The sequence below is a fragment of the Wasmannia auropunctata genome, unplaced genomic scaffold (assembly GCF_000956235.1).
Source record: "Wasmannia auropunctata unplaced genomic scaffold, wasmannia.A_1.0 LD336076.1, whole genome shotgun sequence".
NCBI classification, from domain to species: Eukaryota; Metazoa; Arthropoda; class Insecta; order Hymenoptera; family Formicidae; genus Wasmannia; species Wasmannia auropunctata.
In genome coordinates, this window is record NW_012026814.1 from 2626863 (window position 1) to 2648147 (window position 21285).

General features: G+C 46.3%; 1 protein-coding gene and 1 long non-coding RNA gene across 2 annotated transcripts in view; one reads left to right on the forward strand and one right to left on the reverse strand.

Annotated features, from left to right (window-relative positions):
- The window catches only part of LOC105449278 (protein turtle), a 195533-nt gene that overhangs the window by 89439 nt on the left and 84809 nt on the right, over positions 1 to 21285 (forward strand). The gene's annotated exons all lie outside the window — the stretch shown is intronic.
- LOC105449277 lies at positions 2944 to 4151 on the reverse strand. The gene is made up of 2 exons (XR_974326.1): positions 3955 to 4151; positions 2944 to 3815 (listed from the first exon to the last, which is right to left on the reverse strand). It is a non-coding gene; the product is annotated as an uncharacterized LOC105449277 (long non-coding RNA).

Consider the following 21285-nt stretch of genomic DNA (forward strand, 5'->3'; position numbering starts at 1 on the left):
TGTATACCTATATACATCTATATATCTCCGCTGATTTTATCTGCTTTCGGGGATCATCAGCTTGGACGAATCCCTCTTTGGAAAAATCGCACGATCTCGCTCGGATTTTTACAACGGGGTTTCTCCGTACTCGAGAAACGTGCACCGGGGCAAGGATAAGGAGCATAACGGGCGGGAGGGAAGGGAAGGCGGAAAGACGAATATCTGCAGTCAATCGCCGCTTCAAGAAACGCCTCGGAGCGAAACACGCCGGTACGTCTTGAATCAAAATAGGGGTAGACGGCGCGTGTCGCGAATCTGATCTTGGATTTCGGTTGAAGGCTCCATTGGAATACCGTTGCCGTTTCGTACGTCGAAGAATCGCGGAAGAGAATGAATAGTTACCCCGGCGGTATTGCGAAGCGCAAAAGCCGAATATCGCGAAGCGATCGGTATTTTCAGGAGTACTTCCGAAGTAGAGACGAATATATACGCAGACGGAATCCGCGTGTGTGTACATAATATAGGGTGCATATAGCCTACGCCGGATATCAGATAACCAGCCATCCTTACTGTTTAGGCAAAGAAGAAAGATATAAGGCTCGATTTGTAGAGATGCGGAAATTCGTCGTGAATTTGTCATCCTTAAAAAGTTATGATATAGGAATATATTTCAGCAGGTTTGATTATGCGGAGAGAACACAATACATATATTCGACAAATAATATATCTGTTTAGAAAGAAACTACAATTTTCTTCCTATGTATTTGATTAAATTATATATCGATTTTTTCATTAAGATATTGCAATATTGGATTATGCCCTAAATGTCTGAAAATGAAATTAATATTTAAGGAATTTATTCTGGGATCGAATGATAAAATAATATCAAATATAAAATTTGAAATATTTTTTAGATGAACAAAAATAATATTTTAAAACATTTTTGTAACGTGAATACATACAAATATGTCCGTTGTAAAATATCCGAATGGGTCGACATGATTTTTCCTGGCAGAATCTGAAATCTGAAATCAATTTCCTGAAGTAGAAAAATTTATGTTTAGAACAAATCTGTGCACCTACATAAAACAGTCTATATTTGACTTTAATAAGATTACTCGATGTATTTAAAGAAAAGAAAGAGGATTGTATGAGGGTCGCGATCAGTGCCTTCCGTTTATATAGCAGCTTGTATCGAGTTTGAGAGCCTATCGAGAGCCTGAAATAAAATTTTAATTTATCGTTTAATAGGATTTTTATGAGCCATTTCGGGAGAGCCATTTCGTATCGCGAGACGAGATCGGCCGGTTTCGACGTAAAGGGTACGTAACGCTGTCGTTCGGCAGAGGAAAGGAGCTCCACGAGGGTTTCTCTAAAAACATTCCTCGAGGGAAAACCGTAGGAGGAAACAATTTATCGAGCCTGGCGAATGATTCACCGTATGCCGGCTGGCAGTGCGAGCGCGCGCGGCAGTGATATATCGCGTACTTAAATGATACCTATGCAGATCGTGATCCCTCTCGGGAAAAAAATGTAAAAATAAAATCTCACGCACGAGAGGTCAGGCCCGCGCGTTTACGCGTCACGCCATTCGCGGAGCGTGACGTATATTTTTTTTTTCCATTGAAAATCCGATTATTGAATTTCGTCATCGCCGAATGTTTTTCAAAACGGATAGAAAAAGGGGACAACACTCGCGGACCTGAATACGGGATTGTATTTACGATGTCGAGTCTCGCGGCGACGCACGTTTCGTCTTCCGAATAAGAGTCGCGGGATATTCTCTCTTCACCTTAAGTGGCATGAGTGTACACAGTATACACATCTATTTTGTTAGAATTCTGGGGGTAGAAATATAATGGATCCCTCTCTCTCTCTCTCTCTCTCTGTCTCTTTCCGTCTCTTTCGGCCCGCGGCCTCGATGCTCTTATAATGCGGCATTCATGCACGGAGCAGCACACGGAGAGAACCGTTCTTTTCTAATTTCACGGTAGAGCACCGAGGGTAATAGTCGGTCCCCGGCAAGTCGTAATTGAAAATTTGCATCCGACGCGCGGACAATCGCTCGAGGCATTTCAGTTCGCTCTATAACAATAAGATACAGTGTAAACTCATTGGATAGATAACGCGCGATATTTTTAATGAGACCGAATGTTAATCACGTCGTGGCAGCGTCGCGCCTTCGGCATGTTTGTATAAATTTAAATCTCATACACAACCCCCCCATCTCGCGAACCCCAAATGTCATCGAGCGAAGGGATTCCGCGCGCGCTTTCGTAATCACTCGCGCTGTCGTAACTCCTCCAAAATACACATTAACGTACACCCGTAAACCTTCAAAACAAACTGACATGCGTATACACATAATTATTTGGATCGTTTGTAGCGTTTCTCCCCTGCTTTTGTGTTTGCCGTGTTTCCCACCTATAGCAAATAATCCCACCTGGCAATAGAGGTGAGTTAATCTTGCGAGCAAGTCGGACTTGAACGGTTGTCTCCTTACGTGTAGTAGTGATCTTTCGGAATTAGATTGTTCCAATCACGGATTCTATCAGGAATGTAATTGAGTTCCGTAGAACCTTCACGAGGAGAAATGTCTCTTGCGGTAGGTTTTTAATTTTCAATATTAAACGCTTCGAAAATTAAATTGGATTGACCTCGCGTCATGTCGAACGAATGTTTTTTTTTTCATCGCGACGCTTCTCACGAATAATCGCTAAATACACGCGAAAAGATATCTCTTTTTTGTATTAAACGGAACTAAATTAATTGATTGATTATCTATGAATTTTTAGAAGATCGTTTGAATCGTTCGAATTACAATATAATGCAATCAAGATAGAATCGTAAAAGAAAACTGTTTCGTTCGTGCGAAAATATCCGCATTTAAATGCAAGAACACGAAAGCGGAAAAATATTTCCTGTAATTGCAAATAGTAGTTGACGGAGAGAAATAAAAAATTATACTAAAGCAAAATGCGTTATATATATGTATACGTCGTCGTTATTTTTACAGCATTTCATAATCTTCCGTGCGATCGTACTTTCATTATTTTTTCAACATTTTATTATCTTCCGTGACGATCGTACGTTCCGCCGTATGTGAAACGTGACGCCATTTACGATCGACGTCAAACTGACCTCATGAGGAAGTAGTTACGTCTCTTTCAAATTGCGACCGCATAGTAGTCGGAGGTTAAATTACTTCGTAGCGTACTCTCCAGTTTATCGGGCTACGTGACATAAGCGAAGGCGTATGTATGATCCCCTCCGTTTCCATTTGCGTTCGCTATCCTGCGACATCGGCACGTAACGCGCGCGTTAGACATGTGCCGAATGATGATCCGGTCCGGATGGATGACCCTAAGGGTTGGCCGAGGCGAGAACGTGGCGAGGTCGCGCCTCGTAATTTCTCTCGCTGCCAAAAATCCGCGCATTGTTCTCGCACCTCGCGTGTCCGCCATTACACGACTCGGCGAGTTTCGTGTCCGGCATGAGATGAGCTCGTTCTGCGCCGTCTGCGAATGAAAAAGAGAGAGAGAGGAACGAGAGAAAAAGAGAGAAAGAGAGACCACGCCGGAGAGGGACGGTCAGGTCGCCGGATACTCGATCATCGGAAGGGTCGCGCGGCAGTTGCAATTCCAGTAGTGCGCCCCTTTCCGCCTCGATCACCGCGTCCTTTCTTTCTCCCTCTCTATTTTTCGTGTTCTTGACGAGGTAAAGAGGTCCGTCGGTTTTTGTGCGCGCCCTCTCATTTTCCTTCTAAATTGCTTCTGACGTTAGACGCGGCTGACAATAGCCCTCTTGGATACACTCTTCGCCCAATTACTGCGCTATTTACAAGAATTATCTCGTTCCTTTACTCTTCTCAATTTATTTACTTAAACATCAAGCTACGAGCTCGTACGTGTATAATATCTTATTGTAATCTAATTTGCAATTTTACTATTTGCTATTTTACATTGTACTTACAGATTCGTTCATTTGTTAATTTACTCGTTCACACCGTATATATTGTAACATCTTTTTCTTCCTGATAATCTTACTACTAATCATAACTATACAATAATTTTTACATTAATTTAATCATAATTTTAATTAATTTTATTAATTTACTAGTTTTTTATATTTACGATGAAATAAGACATTCAACCCGTGACGTTTCCTTTGTTCTCAATGACGTATCATTTTAATGCGCACCAGGAGGGAAGCAGTGGATTTTTTCCCCCGTGGAATACAATAAAATCGATCCGATCGTTCGCCTTCTTCCCGACGTCTCCCCGTCGTCCCCGTCGGCTTCTCCTTCGGCGCACGTTTTACCAGGCGTTTTGCGAAACAAAATACCCCGGCGCTCTTGTTCGTGCGGCTATCGCGTGGAGGCGAGGACGGGCGAGAGGACCGGATCGATAGCCGGCGCATGGCCGCAGGGGCCCCAACAGCCGTGGCACGGCTCCGAAAAGTTTTTCGCCGTACGCTGCACACGATTCACGGCCCTCGCTCGGCGCTCACAGATTGCGCCCCAGCCCCCGTTTGTTCGCTCTCGAAGGAGTCTCGTCTCCCGGCCAAACGTCTTTGTGGAAGTATCATTTGTAATTAGTCGAATTTTCTGTCGGATCCCCCTCGCTGACCAGGTCGATATGCCGTGCTGTGATAATAATATCCGCGATTTGCGGACGCAGTTAACGACTGCCCATTCTCATGCCTGCTCGCTCCCCGAGACATAATATGTCACCAGTGATTATGCGGATGTGTTTAATAACCGTTGGAATTTCTAGGGCTCCTAATAACCACCGGGGGATGTCCATTTGATTATCGGTGATACCTTAGGTGACCAATGGGATTAATAATGTAATAATGGGCAATCGCGCCTATATATATTCTCACTGATTAGTGGGTATTACGATTAGCATATATCGCATGGGAATATTTCAAGCTGCATCTCCTCACCCCCGGCTTTATATTCTGCATCTTATTATGTTACATCCTCGCTAATGAAACTATAGCGTAATGTGTCGCGGTATGATGATAGAGGCAATCTGTTATATGCAGGAATTGAAATAGCTCCTCTGCGGTAATATAACGATACGCACGTTACACGTATATAATGCATTTAAGTACGCTGTAATTTATTACATTTCTACGTAGCGCGTACGTATAATGTAACACGAATTGTTGTAAGTGTGTAACGAACTGTAACTGTTACTTGGAACGTAATTAATTTTATACATCTGACTTGGACTGAGTATTTTCGGAAATTTAAAATATATGGGAGCCTCGCGTGGTGTTAAAAACACTTTATTGCGCTCTGCCACGTGAAAATCGGTCTCGTGCGCAAACGCTTTATCGCCCAGATAAGAGGTAGCAGATCGTTCACCGCAATCCGACGCAGGGAGAGAAAGAGAATTTTAAGAATTCACTTGGGAATTAATTTCACAGGGCGTAAATCGCCGTCGGGCGAAAAATTATAAAGTTTGTCGTCCCGTAGTGCACGTACACTGTGGGCAATACAGTTTTTAAAAGGGCAGGTAGTGTCGCGGGTACCCTATACGCACCCCTTCGTGCGGTCTATTCTCAATCCTTAGAACTGCGCGACGAGGCATTAAGTTATTATTATCTGGGGCGGAGGATCTCATTATAGGGGCTTCCACAAGCCATAAACTTAAGCCGTTAGAATGAACCGTGTTGCCAAATGTGAAACGCGCGGCGGCTATCTATGGTCTGGCTGGCGTGCGCAGTTGATAAATAATGCATGTACGTCGCGCATGGGATTTACGTTCGATGGACAACTGGTGCACGCTCGCGGAGTGGCAATTTAATGCTTAACAAAAAAAAAATCGCGAGGCCGCTTAAAACACGTCCGTGAATTGCGGACACTGTGTGTCGCATTGTTATAGTGATACCCGCCCGTATCGCGTTTTCATTTATTCGCTTGTAATTTTTAAACAGCGCCCTTGCATTTCCAATGACGTGAATAAATCCGATAATGGGCATTCGAGCTCGAATCTGTTTACACCTGCATGAGGAAAATGTAGCCGTCGATATAAATATCATTGTTCAAATTGCATGTTTTCTCTCGCAATGTATTTTCACTAGTGTTTCATCTTATCGTTTCTCGATTTTCATCACAATTATTTTCATAATATCTTGGCATTCCAATTAAAAATATAATTATTTCTACGATTATTATTTTCTATTGCCACTTATTTCGGATTTGAAATATTCACAATAACAGAAATCTTTTACGATTCTATAATTTATACTGTTGCACGGAGAGAATTTTTTTTAAATTTACCCTGTAAATCATGTTAATTGTGGGACAATATAGTATTTAGGCAAATTTTACTGTGCTCTACAATAAGTATTTTACAGTGCACAGTAAAATTTACCTAAATACTATATTGTCCCACAATTAACATGATTTGCATGGTAAATTAAAAAGAATTCTCTCCGTGTAGACAAGTTATATCACTTTAACAATATTAATTAACTATTGCGTTTATCAATTTTTTTGCAAATTTTTGTTTATCTAACCGATACATTTAACTAATCTTAAAATGTCTAAACTGTAAAAAATATTAGAGAGTTGTAAACATCTTGCACTTCTTAGTGACGCATGACAGACGGTATTTGCATTCACGGTGCAGAATGCGGTTGCAAAGTGTTGTAAAGGGTCATGAAGGTAGTTTAATGGATTTCGATAAATTGCCGTGTGCTGCCTATCGGGCGTGAATCCCTTCGTTTCGACGCGCGCCGAGTACGTGCGAATTGAATCCGTTAGGTGACGTTGACGGGAAAATGAAAAGGATGATGGAAAACTCGTGTAAACAAGGAAATTGATGACTTTCGAGACGATCAAACAGGGAGATCCGTTCGCGTCGCGCGGCACCTGCGAAAAATCGCGGTATCCACCAGCATAGGTTCCGATGTTCAAAAGCGGAGAGTCTCTTTCACGTCGCGTCGTCACGATTACATTTTCTGGTTCAATTACACCGTCACCGAGAGACGTGGCGTAACGTTTGAAATGGCGACAGAGGAAAACGCGTTCCGTCCGCGCTAGTTCATCACGGAAACGAGGAGGCGCGATTTTTCTTATGTATTTCAAAAGCACAAGCATAAGTATCACGGGAATGTGCTTTTGAAATACATAAGAAAAATCGCGCCTCCTCGTTTCCGCGATGAACGTTAATAATAATTACGATTCGTGCGACGCGAAAGCGCGACGCAGCTGCGCGCGAGAATTCGAATAAGAGGCGATATTAATTACGATGCATAAATCGTAGGAAAATGCATGTTGCTTTAGTTAAGCTCCCGTGTGTTTCGTACATCTATTCTGTAATCAAGTACAAATGAAATTAAAATCGCGTGGGATTTATAGAGCCATTCCCATTCTCGCAAAAACGCAAATTCATATATAACTGATCTTTCTCTTTCTCTCTCCGTGCATTTAATAATCTCTCGTCACTAATTAATTTCCAGGCGAATAGATTTGCATCGCTGCTTATGACTTAGTTAGAAAGTGCATGCAGAATCTACAGCACAGTCCAAACACGTCGCTAATATTTGTATTATTTTCGAGAGATTTTCACGGGATCTCTTTCCCCCTGTCCACTCGAGAATATTCGAAAAGTTCGGTGCTCGAGGACGGCGAACGCCTTCCATATAGGCGCGTCGCTTCTTTACAGTCATTCCATCAAAAAAATTCCGGAGACGATGGGAAAACTTTCTTTCGCAACTTTCTCCCCGTTTACGTGTAGTGCGTGTAACTTTTAAAGTGGCTATTCAATCACGCGATAGGTCCGTAAACTGTCCGCCATCGATGCGCGCGATATCGACGCGCGTGGCTTGTCGTCCGACGTCAAGAATTTTGATTAGGGTAGTAAACAACGAGGGGGAGGGGGAGGGAGAGAGATCGCGAGATAGGGACAATCGGGACCTTTATCTACAAGAGCGCGGATAAATGAGCCATTTGTACGTACTAATGACGCGATCTATGTAACGGCCTTGTATACGCCCATCGCCGTTTCAGTATATTTTCGAGTCGACCCGCTAAGCACGCGCGCTACCGGATTATACCACCCACACAATTTCAGACATGCAATTATGCAATTAAGCCCTTGGCTCGTAACGTACACTCTACCCGCTCGAGAGGACTACTTTCTAACATGCAACCGTACTGCTGAACGTTAAGAGGGTAAGAGAGAGAGAGAGAGAGAGAGAGAGAGAGAGAGAGAGAGAGAGAGAGAGAGAGAGAGCCGCTCACGCGTAAATGCAGACGCGAGTCTGCTATGACTCACGTTAAACTGCGAAAGGATTTGGACGTGTACAAAGGATACGCTTTAATGTTCAATATTAAATCCCCGGGCGTGGCTGCAATTGCGAGAAACGGGGAGGGGTGTCTCTAGGTACGTTACATGGGCGGCATTCAGGACGACGAGAGCGTCTCCCCGAAGCTCGTCGCATCTAATAACCAGTATTATCCTGATTAGGTGTAATTATATCGCCAAAACGGGAAATTTATTAATGAGGCGAACATATCGCGCGGCAAATATATATCGCGCAATTAGCGCGGCAAAGGGGTCATCTAATCCGCTCTATGGCGCGATGCCGTGATAGCCATGAGCGCTTGAACTAACTAGCGCGCCCTTTGCCACGGTCTCTCCCTTTATCGATGTGCTCCGGCAGTACGTATACCGGTGGGCGTACGTTTGACTGGAAATCGTGTCTGCGCTCGTACCTCACGCACGAAGTTCCTAGGCCATCGCCGAGAATACCGCTTGACCCCGACAGTTCGTGGAACTATGCATTTGCTGGGGCGGCCATACATTACACGGGCACATCTTGGTTTCCGCTCCGCGAACGCTCGAGCACGATGCACTTGTACCCGAGAGCACCGATCCTCTTCCTCCGCCTTACACGCTAAAACACTATACTCCGTTGATGAGATCGTAGATATATTATTTAGATGTAATAACCTACGGGACGATCGGTTAAATAATACTAATACATATAATTTTACTTTTAATACACCGATATATTTGATTTGATTTTTAACAAAAGTAAAAATAATACTTTTAACGCGTACTTAATTTTCAAATACTAAGATTTTCCAATACCGTTAATTTCTTCTGGAAAAGGGACCGTCAATTATTTAGACCGTTAAAACACGCGTAAGGTCGTTCGTAAATTATAACCGTGAGATAATCGGGAAAAGAATTCTATGAAAAGTTCTAGTCCCGTGTTCCCCATCGTCTCTAATTATGTAATTACGTTATTGCAGCGTATTTACGCTCGCGCTATATAATTTCGACATCCTTATCTGTCATTAACAAGTCTCCGACTACCTATCTATCTCAAATAATTTCTACGTTTGTAGCGTTTGTGAAATTCAACTCGATTCATAATAGATGAATCTATCCATCCATTCGCATACCATTGCACAATGCTTCTCGAGAGATAGTTCCAGAACATGTGGTAATAACCCGAATCGATTAATTTCAGTCCAGTTTTCGATGCCATGTACGCGAGACTATACCAGAGTGATCTCCCTAGCAATGGAAACGCGACGTGGGAAGTAATTCTTTCGTGGGATACGCTTTTCTCGTTTCTACAGAATCGGGAATTGGATTAAAAGACGGTTAAGTAGCTCGGGCTTCTTCTGATAATGGGATATTTCTCTTCTTTTTTTTCTCTCCCCGACCCGGTGTGCCTTTGTGTGAATGCGCGTGATAAGGAGGTCGCAAAGAGATCCCCTAGAGAACCCGCACCCTTCGCGGGATATTCTAGCACCTGCCGCTTCGTAAAATAGCGCGGTGCTTATGTGCGCGACGTGTGCCGGCGTTTGAGGAGGGCGAAAGAAGGAAGCCGGCGCGGCGCGGCGGCTTTTTACGTCGAGGGGGCCGCGCGCTACCTTAATATCCAGGCGGGCCACTTCAACTCGAGCGAGATACAATCGTCGGCAAAAGTCGGCGTCCTTCGCGTGCCCCGCGCGCTGCGCCGAGGGTGACCTCGATACCATGCGACCTGATAAGACGTCGCCGGCACGTCGATACCGCGCGCGCGGAAAGGCACCGTCGCCGCGTCGTCGGTCGGGGGTGTGCGCGCGGCAATGCCTCTAATACGACTTTATCAGGCATCGCTCGTCGTCTGTAGGTACGTAGGTACCTACGAGCGCCTCGATATAAGTGACGAAGCGCGCGTGGTATTACACAATTTAATGGAAATGTAACGTGATTTTACGTAATGCGACGGTTACGTCGGATTTGCGCCGCTCCTCTCGCCGCGCCGCACCGTCGCGTCGCGCCGGGCGCGCGCAGTGCAATCGTAAAGTTTGTTATTGTATCAGCGAACGCTTTGCCTAATGCAATAATGCATAAAATAATGTTACGGCGCCACAGCGTATCGTGTTATATCCCGCGATGTTGCGGCACGGTGTGAAATTACAGCGCACGCTCGAAAAGTACCTTGCATGTCTTCTGACTCCTGCCGCGGCGGGATACGTTATACGTCTTCGACTACTTCGGCGTACCCGCCGTTGTGTTGTACGTCTCTATAACTACTTCGACGCTTAAGTTTTGTATGTCTCCCGATCAAAGCGTCCGATATCGTTTGTTGCATAAGTTCAGCGACATCGTTATCGGTGCACGTTACCAACGTGCTTAAAAGGCGGACGAGAGGCGGCGTCGCGTGTTAACGTGCACTGAATACACCCCGGCGTAATTCACGATGAAACGTAAATAGGAGAAATAACGCGAATGTCGAGTTTAATTTAAAGAGAACCACTCTAAAAGCCGGACCCGGCGCGGCGATGCGGCGTTGGCGGCGACGGCGGACGGACGGACTCACTGACTGAGCCATTAAGTGCTGTTTCCACTTAATCCGGATTTTCTCCGGTATGTTATTTCTATGGATAACGATAATTTACTTACGTTCGCTTTAATACCCGTTGTAAAGCGCATTCGCCGAGTGTCCGAGCGAATGATTTTTAATGCCCACGCCGTAAACTAAAATGGATATAAGCGCAACTTGCTAAGCTAAACGCTGCGCTTCTCTAGGGCGCGCGGATCGTAATCTGATTAACGTTGGAGGTAATCTCGTCCCCAAGACGATCCCATTATACGAGACAACATCGGAAAGTGGGCGTCAGACTTAATCTCGTTGCTCGATACTCACAGATGATTCGTTCCGACGTGGCTCCTGGGGTGGCTTTTATCGAGAATTTCGGCAGAATATCGGGGTGCATAGGGCACAACGATAATGTATTTACTCGATCGAATAACAGACGTATTCGGATATCTAAAGAAATTGAATAGCAAATACGCGACGGTAATCCGCGATTGAAATAAGTAGCGGGGGGATTTGCGTCACAGGAAATTCTGACACAAATGGAGAAACTAAAGTAAGACAGTTGAACGAGCATTTTTCGATTATTGGAATACATATTATCTTGTTTTTATTAATTATTTTTCTTATTTTAAATTCTATTGCATGTTCTTTATTATTTCATGACTTTAAAGTGTATGAATAAAGTACAATATTATGATGAGATCACCGCGCGAGGCTGTGCGCGAGGTAAGCTGGAAGTGCGGGAAATGATAGACAGTGGTTGCGAAGGGGGACGAAGGGAGCGAGACGAGGGAAATTTTCACCTCGCGCCGAACGAGGGATGGCGTGTACCGTCTCGACCTGGCTTCCTGTACGGACTGTACGCGAGAGAGATATCGACCAACCTCTGATGCTGCCTCCGCGAGGCACTCTTACGATCGTATTTCGAATACAGCGGCGTCTGCACGCAAGCGGCCTTTGCGGTATGTACAGCTGGCGTCGCCGGTATGCTGTCTTATGATAGAATAATTCGAGGGATTCATCGCCGTGAGGCGCGAGAGGACGGCGCGCGCGTTACCCGATACCTTACATTTTCGGAGGCGACGATTCTCGACGTTGCATTGGACGACGATGACAGCGACGGGGGACGCCCGGGGGCATCCTCTGGGAAAGAAGACGCGAAGTAGATTTACGAGGGCGCAAGAACACGGCGCGCCCGGGCGCGCTTGACGCTCGTAAATCGCGCGCGTGTCACGGGGCGCGAGGAGAAACCATCAGCGACCGGCGCGGCGGTGTCGCCACGCGCGCTATACGCTAATGAATATCAGCGCAATGTCAACGGCACGTTACACATATAAATTAATTATCCCGCCTTAAAGTTCGACCCTCGTCCTGGGGACGGAAGTTTTAATTAACTCCGTCTTGCGTAAAACTTCTCTCGTAAAAGAACTCTCCCCGCCCGGCGCCGGTCCGAACGGACAGCGCGTTATGTAGAAATATTTCATTTGCGTGATGAATATTTTATTACGCGTACACAAAATACGCACGAGATATATATTTATAGATGACATTTTCGGGACGGCATGGCATGCTCGCCCGAGCGAATTATATCTGTGCATGCAGGCGAGCGAAATAACGATGACTATTCCCGGACTCACCGAAAGTAAATATCAATAACGGTGATTCAATGCGGAACATCTGTCACAGCGGGCTGACGCTAAATTTCAAACAAGAACGTCCAGAGAATGGGAATAGTAATATAGCGACATTCTAATAATAATAATATGACGTATCTTAGGTAAGGAAGACACATCGCAAGACATTCGAAGACATCATTAAATACTAACGACAACGCCAAATAAATAGTTTCAGTAAATCTAAATTAGCGTATATATAAATCTAACGAAGTTTAATTTATATATACGCGCTTATATTAAGAATAATCAATCCATGATTAAGTACTACTGTGACAAGTGCGCGGAGTTTGATTATAAAGTAAAATTTTATAATTGCGATAAATTTAAACGACGCGGTACGCGCGAAGCGAAGCATCCTTCGCTACTTTTTCTACTCCTTGCCAACAACCCAAGCCAGTGCTTAGCCCCCATTGGATGCTTAAGAGTACGAAACGTTTTGCCGATGTTACTTTGGGAGTTAATAACATGCTAAAGCGACGATCAATAACAGCTCAGCGTGTCGCGGCGGGAAAGACGCGGGTGGGAAGAAGCTACGTGGGAGAGTAGCGATGGTAGCATTCCGAGGGCGAAAGTTTCGAAATGATCTCCTCATTTACCATCACCCGTAATCGCAGAACTCGGGGGCTGATAATTTGATGACTCCCAAGTTCACCCCAAAAGGATTAGTACCTTTGGAGAAAAACTTTTTAATGAGTTAACCCCCGCGCGCGCCGGGGCTCTCCTCTCGACCCACGTCGCTCAGGAAGGTTCCGCCATAATTATTAATACTCCTGCCTTCCCGGATATCCCGCCTTAGGATAATAATGTAAAGCAATAGAACAAGGAGCTCGCAGTTTAATTTTCTCCGTGTATCGTCCGATGCCGTTCGGTGTACGCCGGGGGCTTGTATACACTACGATATAGCCTCGCGATATTGCCAGCTGCGCATTGTCCGTATTTTAATCGGCAAATCCGCGTTTGGGCTCGATTACACTTTATATTTAATTTGTAATGCGTGCATTGTGGTAAATAGGTATGATGCAAACTATCGAGTCCGTCACACGCGCGCGTTGCGTGTTATACTGAAAGCTGGAAGTATCCGATATAACCGGCATGCACTCGATACGTACATGAAATATGTACTTGGCGATAGAGGCCATAATTATAATTATTGGGCAACTTGATGGGATAGCTGTATCGCCGGAATTTAATCCAATGAGGATACAGTTTGTATTATTAACAACAATTATAATCAGGCGATAAAATAGCGCGGCGAAATATATCGAAGAGTAATTAATTGAACGCGAATTAAATATACTTTACGTGGCTCGTACACGGCGCATTAATTTTTACCGTGTTTACCCGTCGCGCGGAGGGGTTATTAATTTCCGTGCTTGTATGCAGAGAATATTAGTTTAGCCGATGGCTCAAACGAGCGCAAACTTGTCGCCCGCGAACGCGCCTAGGTCGTTACGATTCACGTCAAATGAAATCCCGTCCCGACAGGCGTAATACAATCGAGCCAATTCTGTCGGTGTGCATCCAGAGAAAAGGAGGTATATATTCGTTATCATCGTCGTCGTCGTCGTCGCACCTGTTGGTCGCATTAACGTATCTTCAGCCTCGCGCGGCGCGATTTGTATGCGGCATCTACGAAGACGCCGGAGGTCTTCTCCGCCGATGAGAGAACACGCGCCCGCGTTCGTTCCCCGCGTCATTAATATCGCGAGGCGCAATGCAAGAAGCGCGGCCGCAAAAATAAATAGCTCGCGACGAGTCGACGTCGAGAGAATTCCCGGGTGCTATCGGCGCTGCACCTGTTGGTCGCTTTGTCAAATCGACGAGTCTATCGACCCGCAAATCATTGTCTTATCTCAATTCACCGGGATTAATTCTATCGGTCTTCCTCCGATATAAACGTCGCGCCTCATCCGTTACCCCTGCAGGCAGTACATCGTTGTCGGACCTATCGATCTCTCTCTCTCTCTCTCTCTCTCTCTCTCTCTCTCTCTCTCCCCTCCCCCCCTCTCTGTAACGTCGGTCTAAAAATTGCGGCTTTAGCCGGAGTGTGTATCGAATGGGAAACGAATGGTTTCGGCGAGGAGTGCGGAATAAAGGATTACCGCTATGTCATACTTGACGGATATCCGTGCGCTAGAATACCGGATAGAATTTTAACAATTCGGAAACTTTTGCGCGCGCCCAGCTTATATATAGCGCGCCGGACAAAGGCGCGTATCGTTTCGTTAGCTTTATTTAAACAATAAAGGGAGAATTCCACCAGTCGGTGGAATTCATAATTAAGCTCCGCGCGTGCGCACGCAGGCTTACGCGGGGACGAAATCCTGTGAAAAAAGTAATCAAGTATCCGAGCGAAAATTTTAGCGACTCCCTCTTTTGTCCCGCAAATGCGGTTCTTTCACCGACGCGCGGCGCCTCATAACTGATTTTGAAGCGCATTCTATTTTTGAAAAATGTACTTTAAAACACGTATTTTTAAATATTTTATTTAAAAAAAAAACAAAATTTCGTGTCTCTACGACTGGCACGTACATATACGTCCGCATGACGAAATCAAAGTGGGAAATTTAGTAAGCTCTTAATGCAGAGTATCATGTATTGAAATATGAATGTGAACTAGCGTTTCGTGCGAGTTTCGCATAATTCAATTTCATTATCGCGCAGGTGCACTTCGCAAAAATATACAATAGAATAAAAGAGTAATAGTTATTAACGCAGATTTTATGTTTTTAACTGACAGCCGTAATTACTACGCACGCTTCAGTCCAGCGTTAATTTTGCAAAAGGAAGCAAAAATAAATTTGAACGACAGAACAATAATAACTAAAATTAAACTCTTAAATAAACGATATGCCGCGCGAGCTTTTAATAATCTCGCGTAACGGACGTCGTTGTAGATTCGTGAAATCTCGAGAGCGATCGGTTTCAGAATTCGTATTCGCGCGTTCAGTGGCACTTGCGGTCGAAAAACATACGAAACGTACCTATATACGCGAAATGCAAGGTTAATTAACGAAAATTCATTGGGTATAATACGGGAATTATTGATCAAATGGCTACCCACTACGCAAACCCGCGTACGATCTAATGGATAATAGAACTGATGCTAGTCAACTTTATCGAAGCGTTCGGTAAACAACATGAGGTTTGACGATGACGTATTTGTGCCTGCGCATTCGGTCAGGTACAATACTCAACGGAGTTAAAACTATTTCAGCGGAATAATTCGCGGTACTATTAATACGACGACGGTACGAAATTCGCCATCGATATGTATGTATGTATCCCAAACGCAATATCGCTGGCAGAGAAGGCCGGAATAACAATACGATCTGCATAACGCGCGCGCGCCCGCGGTGCCGGCCGTAATTTCGCGTCGTCATCCCTTTCCCTCTTCCCCTGTCCTTTCCCCCCGCTCCCCCGGTTTTCCCCGCGAGTCAAGTTTTAAAACACTCCGCCGCGCGACGAAATAACATCGGGAGAAGTGAAACAATGGTACATATAATCCTCTTTTCTATCTCGCGTATCTTTATGCACGCGCCCGGGCTCTCGCCTATTTCTCCTGACGATTTTACGCGGAAAACGTCGGGGAAACGTAGCGGGCGAAATGAATAAACGGATTTGCGGCTCTTTTAGCGGTGCATTATTTCGCATGGCGGTTTATTAAATTACGCCTTCAAATAATGTCAAGATCAAACCTGAAACAACGGCGCGCACAATGCAACCGCTCGTGTATTTCCGCGCTGAAGCACCTCTAATTACACGAGCGTATTACATTACACGTTACGCTTGTCATCGTGTCACCATTACTTCCCACATCGCGGCCGTTTTTCTCTCTCTCTCCTCTCTCTCTCTCTCTCTCTCTCTCTCTCTCTCTCTCTTTCTATCAGTCTCTCTCAGTCTCTCCATTTCCAACCGTTTCATCGCTCACTCACAGCAAACAAGAAACCGCCGCGCCGTACCGAAGAAATGGTTTTACAGGTCGTAAAAACGCTCGCGCGTCGGTACGCAATGCGAGGCGCGCGCGGTTTCCGCACCGTTAAGCATCACGGCTGTTCCAATCGAACTGGCGATCGCCTGTTTTGGAAAGAAATATTCGCGGTCCATGGCGAAACGTATCGATGTCGCGTAGCCAGCCTCCAGGTTTGTGGGGAGAAGTATGTCGCCATCCGTCGTTTTCACCTGTTGGCACCGCGAGTACCACGAACGTATGTGACGCATGGTGCTCGGCTGCCCCCGTCAAATTTCCGTGTGGCGAACGCCACACGGCCGACACAAAGAAAAATTCTATTATCGCGGCACCTGTTGGTCGCCGTCCGACGGCGCGGCGGCGGCGTCGTCATGTTCCCCCTTTCCGTCCAACGCTCCCTCTGACAACGTCGGCCGGGGCATCTTCCTTCCCCGGCCTCTATCAAGCCTCGAACCCATTCAAATGGTCACAATGTAATCGAACCGTTTCCACCGGCATGAGCACTCCACTCCGTCGTCGCCGCGAAGAAGAAATAACCGCTGGCTACCTGTTGGTCACGACCGTGACAAATGCCGTCGTCCAGACGACTATCCTTCATCGCCGGATAACTTTCAAGTCCGCGCTTCCGTCCGCGCCGCTGACGGATTATCGATCCCGCAAATGAACGCAAAAACCGTACGGCCTTGCCCGCGCAAAACTTCGTTCCAGGCGTTCGATCTAGGTCTCCCCTCTGATTCCAGCGACCGCCTTATCGTTTACCGACGAAATTCATTTATAAACGTGACGTCTCGACTTTTGTCTTTACGGATCGCACGTTGTAAGTTTTAGGGCTTACATCTGCACCGTTCCCATGTAAGGTTTCTCTTATACTAAGCTTAACTCCGACAGTTAACACCACAATTTTTATTTGTCATCATCATTTGTTTGTCAACCATATCAGATCCATGAATTTTACATATTAAACGAATACTTCTTATTTGTCTCCGTCATTCCCGGTTTAAAATAACGTTGTTGCAAGTCGCATATTTCGATGATCCGAGATACGAATATCGACAAATATCTTTAGGACGATACGAAATACCGCGACAGGACAATACATGAAATTTCCATCGTTATTATCGATTCATCGGAATTCATTGCGTCCTCGGGTGTCCCGCCGCGTCAAGATTGCTTCCTCATGAATAAGGCGAAACGAGTTTCTGCCGGGCGGCTGGGAACGGGGCCGCGATTACGTTTCCCCGTGAACGAATGCGAATAGCGCTACGCAATTTGGCAGTTAGGCCAGCCGGATATATCGTTGTGCGGAGAGACTTCGCGCCGAGCTTCGCAAGCCCAGCAGCGGCATGTTGAGCAAACTAAGAGCGCGCGGATGCCTCCGAAAAGCCACGATTCCCCGGCCACCATCTTCCCGGCTTCACGCTCGTTTGTCTAATCCCGGCTTAGGCACTCTGGGACTCTCGCGACGCGGCGCGGCGCGGATGCAGGCGGCAAAGCCGCAAATTCTAGACTCTGCGAAGGCGAAATGAGTTTTTCCCGAATGCAACGCGCGTGTCGGACCGAGCGCAAAGACCTCCTTGATCCTCCGGTAACCTGAGTCTGCAGTTTTAACAAATTCCGTGTAAAAATTTGCCCCACCGTGCACTACTTGCGTGTGCAAAATCCAAAAGAAGCATTTACAGTAGTAATTATCCTTTTTCGTGATTTTATTTAGAAAATGGACTACGTCGTACACGGAAAACGTCGTGGAACGGTATCTGTACGTATAATTGCTTTAATAATGTTGTATACGCCAGCGTAGTATTAAGGCGCGATTAACAATAAGAATATATAGTCATTCCGGGCTTAAAGATAGCTATAAACGGGCTGCCCTGCACAAAGCGCACATAGGCCACGTACGAAGAGCTTAGAAACTAAAATGTGCCATAAGTTACACTATATTGCCGCGCCGAGATGTCACTTGTGCTTTATTAAGCGCGGAAACCTCGTTACTTTAATTGTCCTAACGGTGGCAACACACACAGTGCGATCGCGAGAGCCACCGGCCATTCGGTTAACTCCCGACTTCTTACTGGGCTTTGCATATATGGATATTACGCGACGCGCCATTAACGTCGACATCTCGATACTCGGAACCAATGTTTATGGAGTAGCCCCAGCGGCGGCTGGGTGGGATCAGGACCACGGCTACGTGCCATTTCCCAAGGCACCCCGTTTCCCCGTCCGTCTAATCCCGCCTAGGCTTAGCCCCGCTGTGGGTTACGGGGCGACGCGACGCGCAACAGAGCGACCGGCGTCGTACTCTCCGCCAGACCGGAGTTGGGATAAAACCGGGGCTTTCGGGCCTGACACGCCTGAAATATGTTCCGACCGAGGTGGAACGCATGTAACATCCGATAAACGTCTCTTGCGCCAAAAGCGATATTTACCGTGTCCGCGTCGCGCGAGACGTCGCGCGTTTAGGGTGCCATTCAGCATCGCGCGCTCGCGCACGTGCCGCGTTTCCCACGCGCGTTTACGGCTCGACCGACGGTGTGATAACGAACATTTCCGGCGCAACATGGAATGTCCTTTGCAGCAACAGCAACGGCAGCAGCAACAACCAGCAACTGCGTTTCCGAACCTGTACGGTGTTTTCTCTCGAACGGTTGCGCCCTGGAATTTGGCACGTGCCGAACTGTAGAACTGTAAAACACATCCGTATCGGGTCTTGAGTGTGATGCCGCGCAGTTGTGCGCCACGTCCCTTTGACCACGAATTACCATTTCACTCGCACGCAATAAAAGCTCTTTAAAGTCAGCTCGGTTTAATTCTAGGAAAAATGCAAATTAACATTTTTAACTCTAGTTTTTTTTTGCATCCCCACCAGTCACACGAATAGTTAATCATACGATTATTTTCCGTTTATGGACTTTTAATTTATCGTATAAAAATCGACTATATATATATATATATATATATATATATATATATATAGTCGATTTTTAAAACGTATCTGCTTTATTACATATCTGCTTTATCACTCTCGCCATGCTCTATTCTAAAGGACCAGCGCCGGTCACGCACGACACTTCCTTGACCTCTCGCTTCTTACGTGAGCGCGGACGGAAGGTGTGTTCGTGTTCGCGTGGATACACGTGCGTGGCGTAGTTATTGCCCGGTACGAGTGGACTGAAAAGATTTGCGGTAATCAACCGCTCGCGCCTAATCGCCGCCGGTTCACAGATACCACGGCCGGCGGCGTAGATTGCGATGTGTCACGCACGCCGTATCATCGTCATCATCATCATCATCATCATCATCATCATCATCATCATCGTCAGGTGTTTCGCCGGGGAAACTAAACCCGTCGCAACAATATCCACGGCGCACGGCGGCGGCGTCTGATTTATCGGCGATCGTTTCGCGGCGGTTTCCGAGCGCCTTTACGCGTTCGCGCCATTCCCGCCGATCCGATTATTTCGAACGAGCGCGCGGAAGTTCGTCCGAGCGTTCGTTTTTCGACTCGCGATTTTCCATCGGCGGCAGCGCATTGTCTCTCGCTCAACGGGCTGCGAGCTACGTGAGCTATTTCGGACCGTTCGATCCGACGCGCATTCCGTGACGCGGATACGAGCGATTTTTCAATAGCGGGTTAAAGGTTCTAGAATACGTGGGGGCTCTCTCTCTCTCTGTCCAGGCACGCCATTTCGAAAATTGTTTCGCGTAATGAAACCCCCATCGCGCCCGGGGAACAAACGATTTCATTGAACAAACGGGATCTCGCATGCGCCAGCGTTCAGCGGAATTTCATGGTGCAACTCATTAACCGACTTGCTCGAAACCGTCGTAGCAGTAATTTTGATGCAAGCCAAATATTTATGGTAAATATTTATATGTTGAAAGCAAGAGGGATCAGGTCGAATGAGTTAAAAACTCGGCGCAAAGTGAATCCGATGAAATAATTCGAAAAATTGCGAAAAATAATGATATTTGCTGCGGCACGTCAAAACAACCGCCGTTTTTTTTCATGCATAAATCTGCATGCGGCACGGAGGAAGAAAAAGTCCCGGATTTTTTAACAAATATCTCAGATATGGAAGTTACCGGAGATGTGAAAATACCCAAAACGTTTCTAATTCAGAATAATTTTGCTGCTTTTTATGTGAGAACTGCTAAATTATGTATGAGTTTATCTCGGGGCGGGAGGGGGAGGGGAAGAGGAATTATAAACTGAGCTGAACGCAGGCGCTTCCTGCCTCGCGGGGGCCGCGTCTTCATCGTTCTGATCGATCGTAGGAGGCCAGGTCGCCCCGCCGTTTCACCCTTCGTATGTATACGCTTCACATGTGCGCGATGCCCGTATACCGCACAATTCGTCCGGACCGGGCGGAATCTGCGGCCACGTTTAATTTATTTTTATCGCTCTTATCCCGCCTCTTGTCCACGCGCTAACGTCGCGCCTGATGGACGCCGATTTGACGAGGGAATCTCGGCGGGCTCTCGTCGGACGGAATTACGATACGGGGTCGCCGGGCAAATTGAATGTGGGTGCTCGAAGGTAGAGAGGAAGCCTTGGAAGCGAGAATGCGGCGAGTACGAAGGCGACCCGGCGAGAATAGCATGGTAAGACGTGCCGGCCACGTCGAGGGCGCGTTATCTCTGCACGTAGGGGGGGAGCGGGGGGAGGGACTGCAGCAAAATGGGTTTGTCTTCTGGATGGCGTGTCGCCATCCAGTGGAGAAGGAGGAATGGGGAGCGAGAAAAGAGATACAACGGGACTGGGCGAGGAGGGGAGGAAAAAAAAATGGTTCGGCATGGGAAACGGCGCGTCGTGAT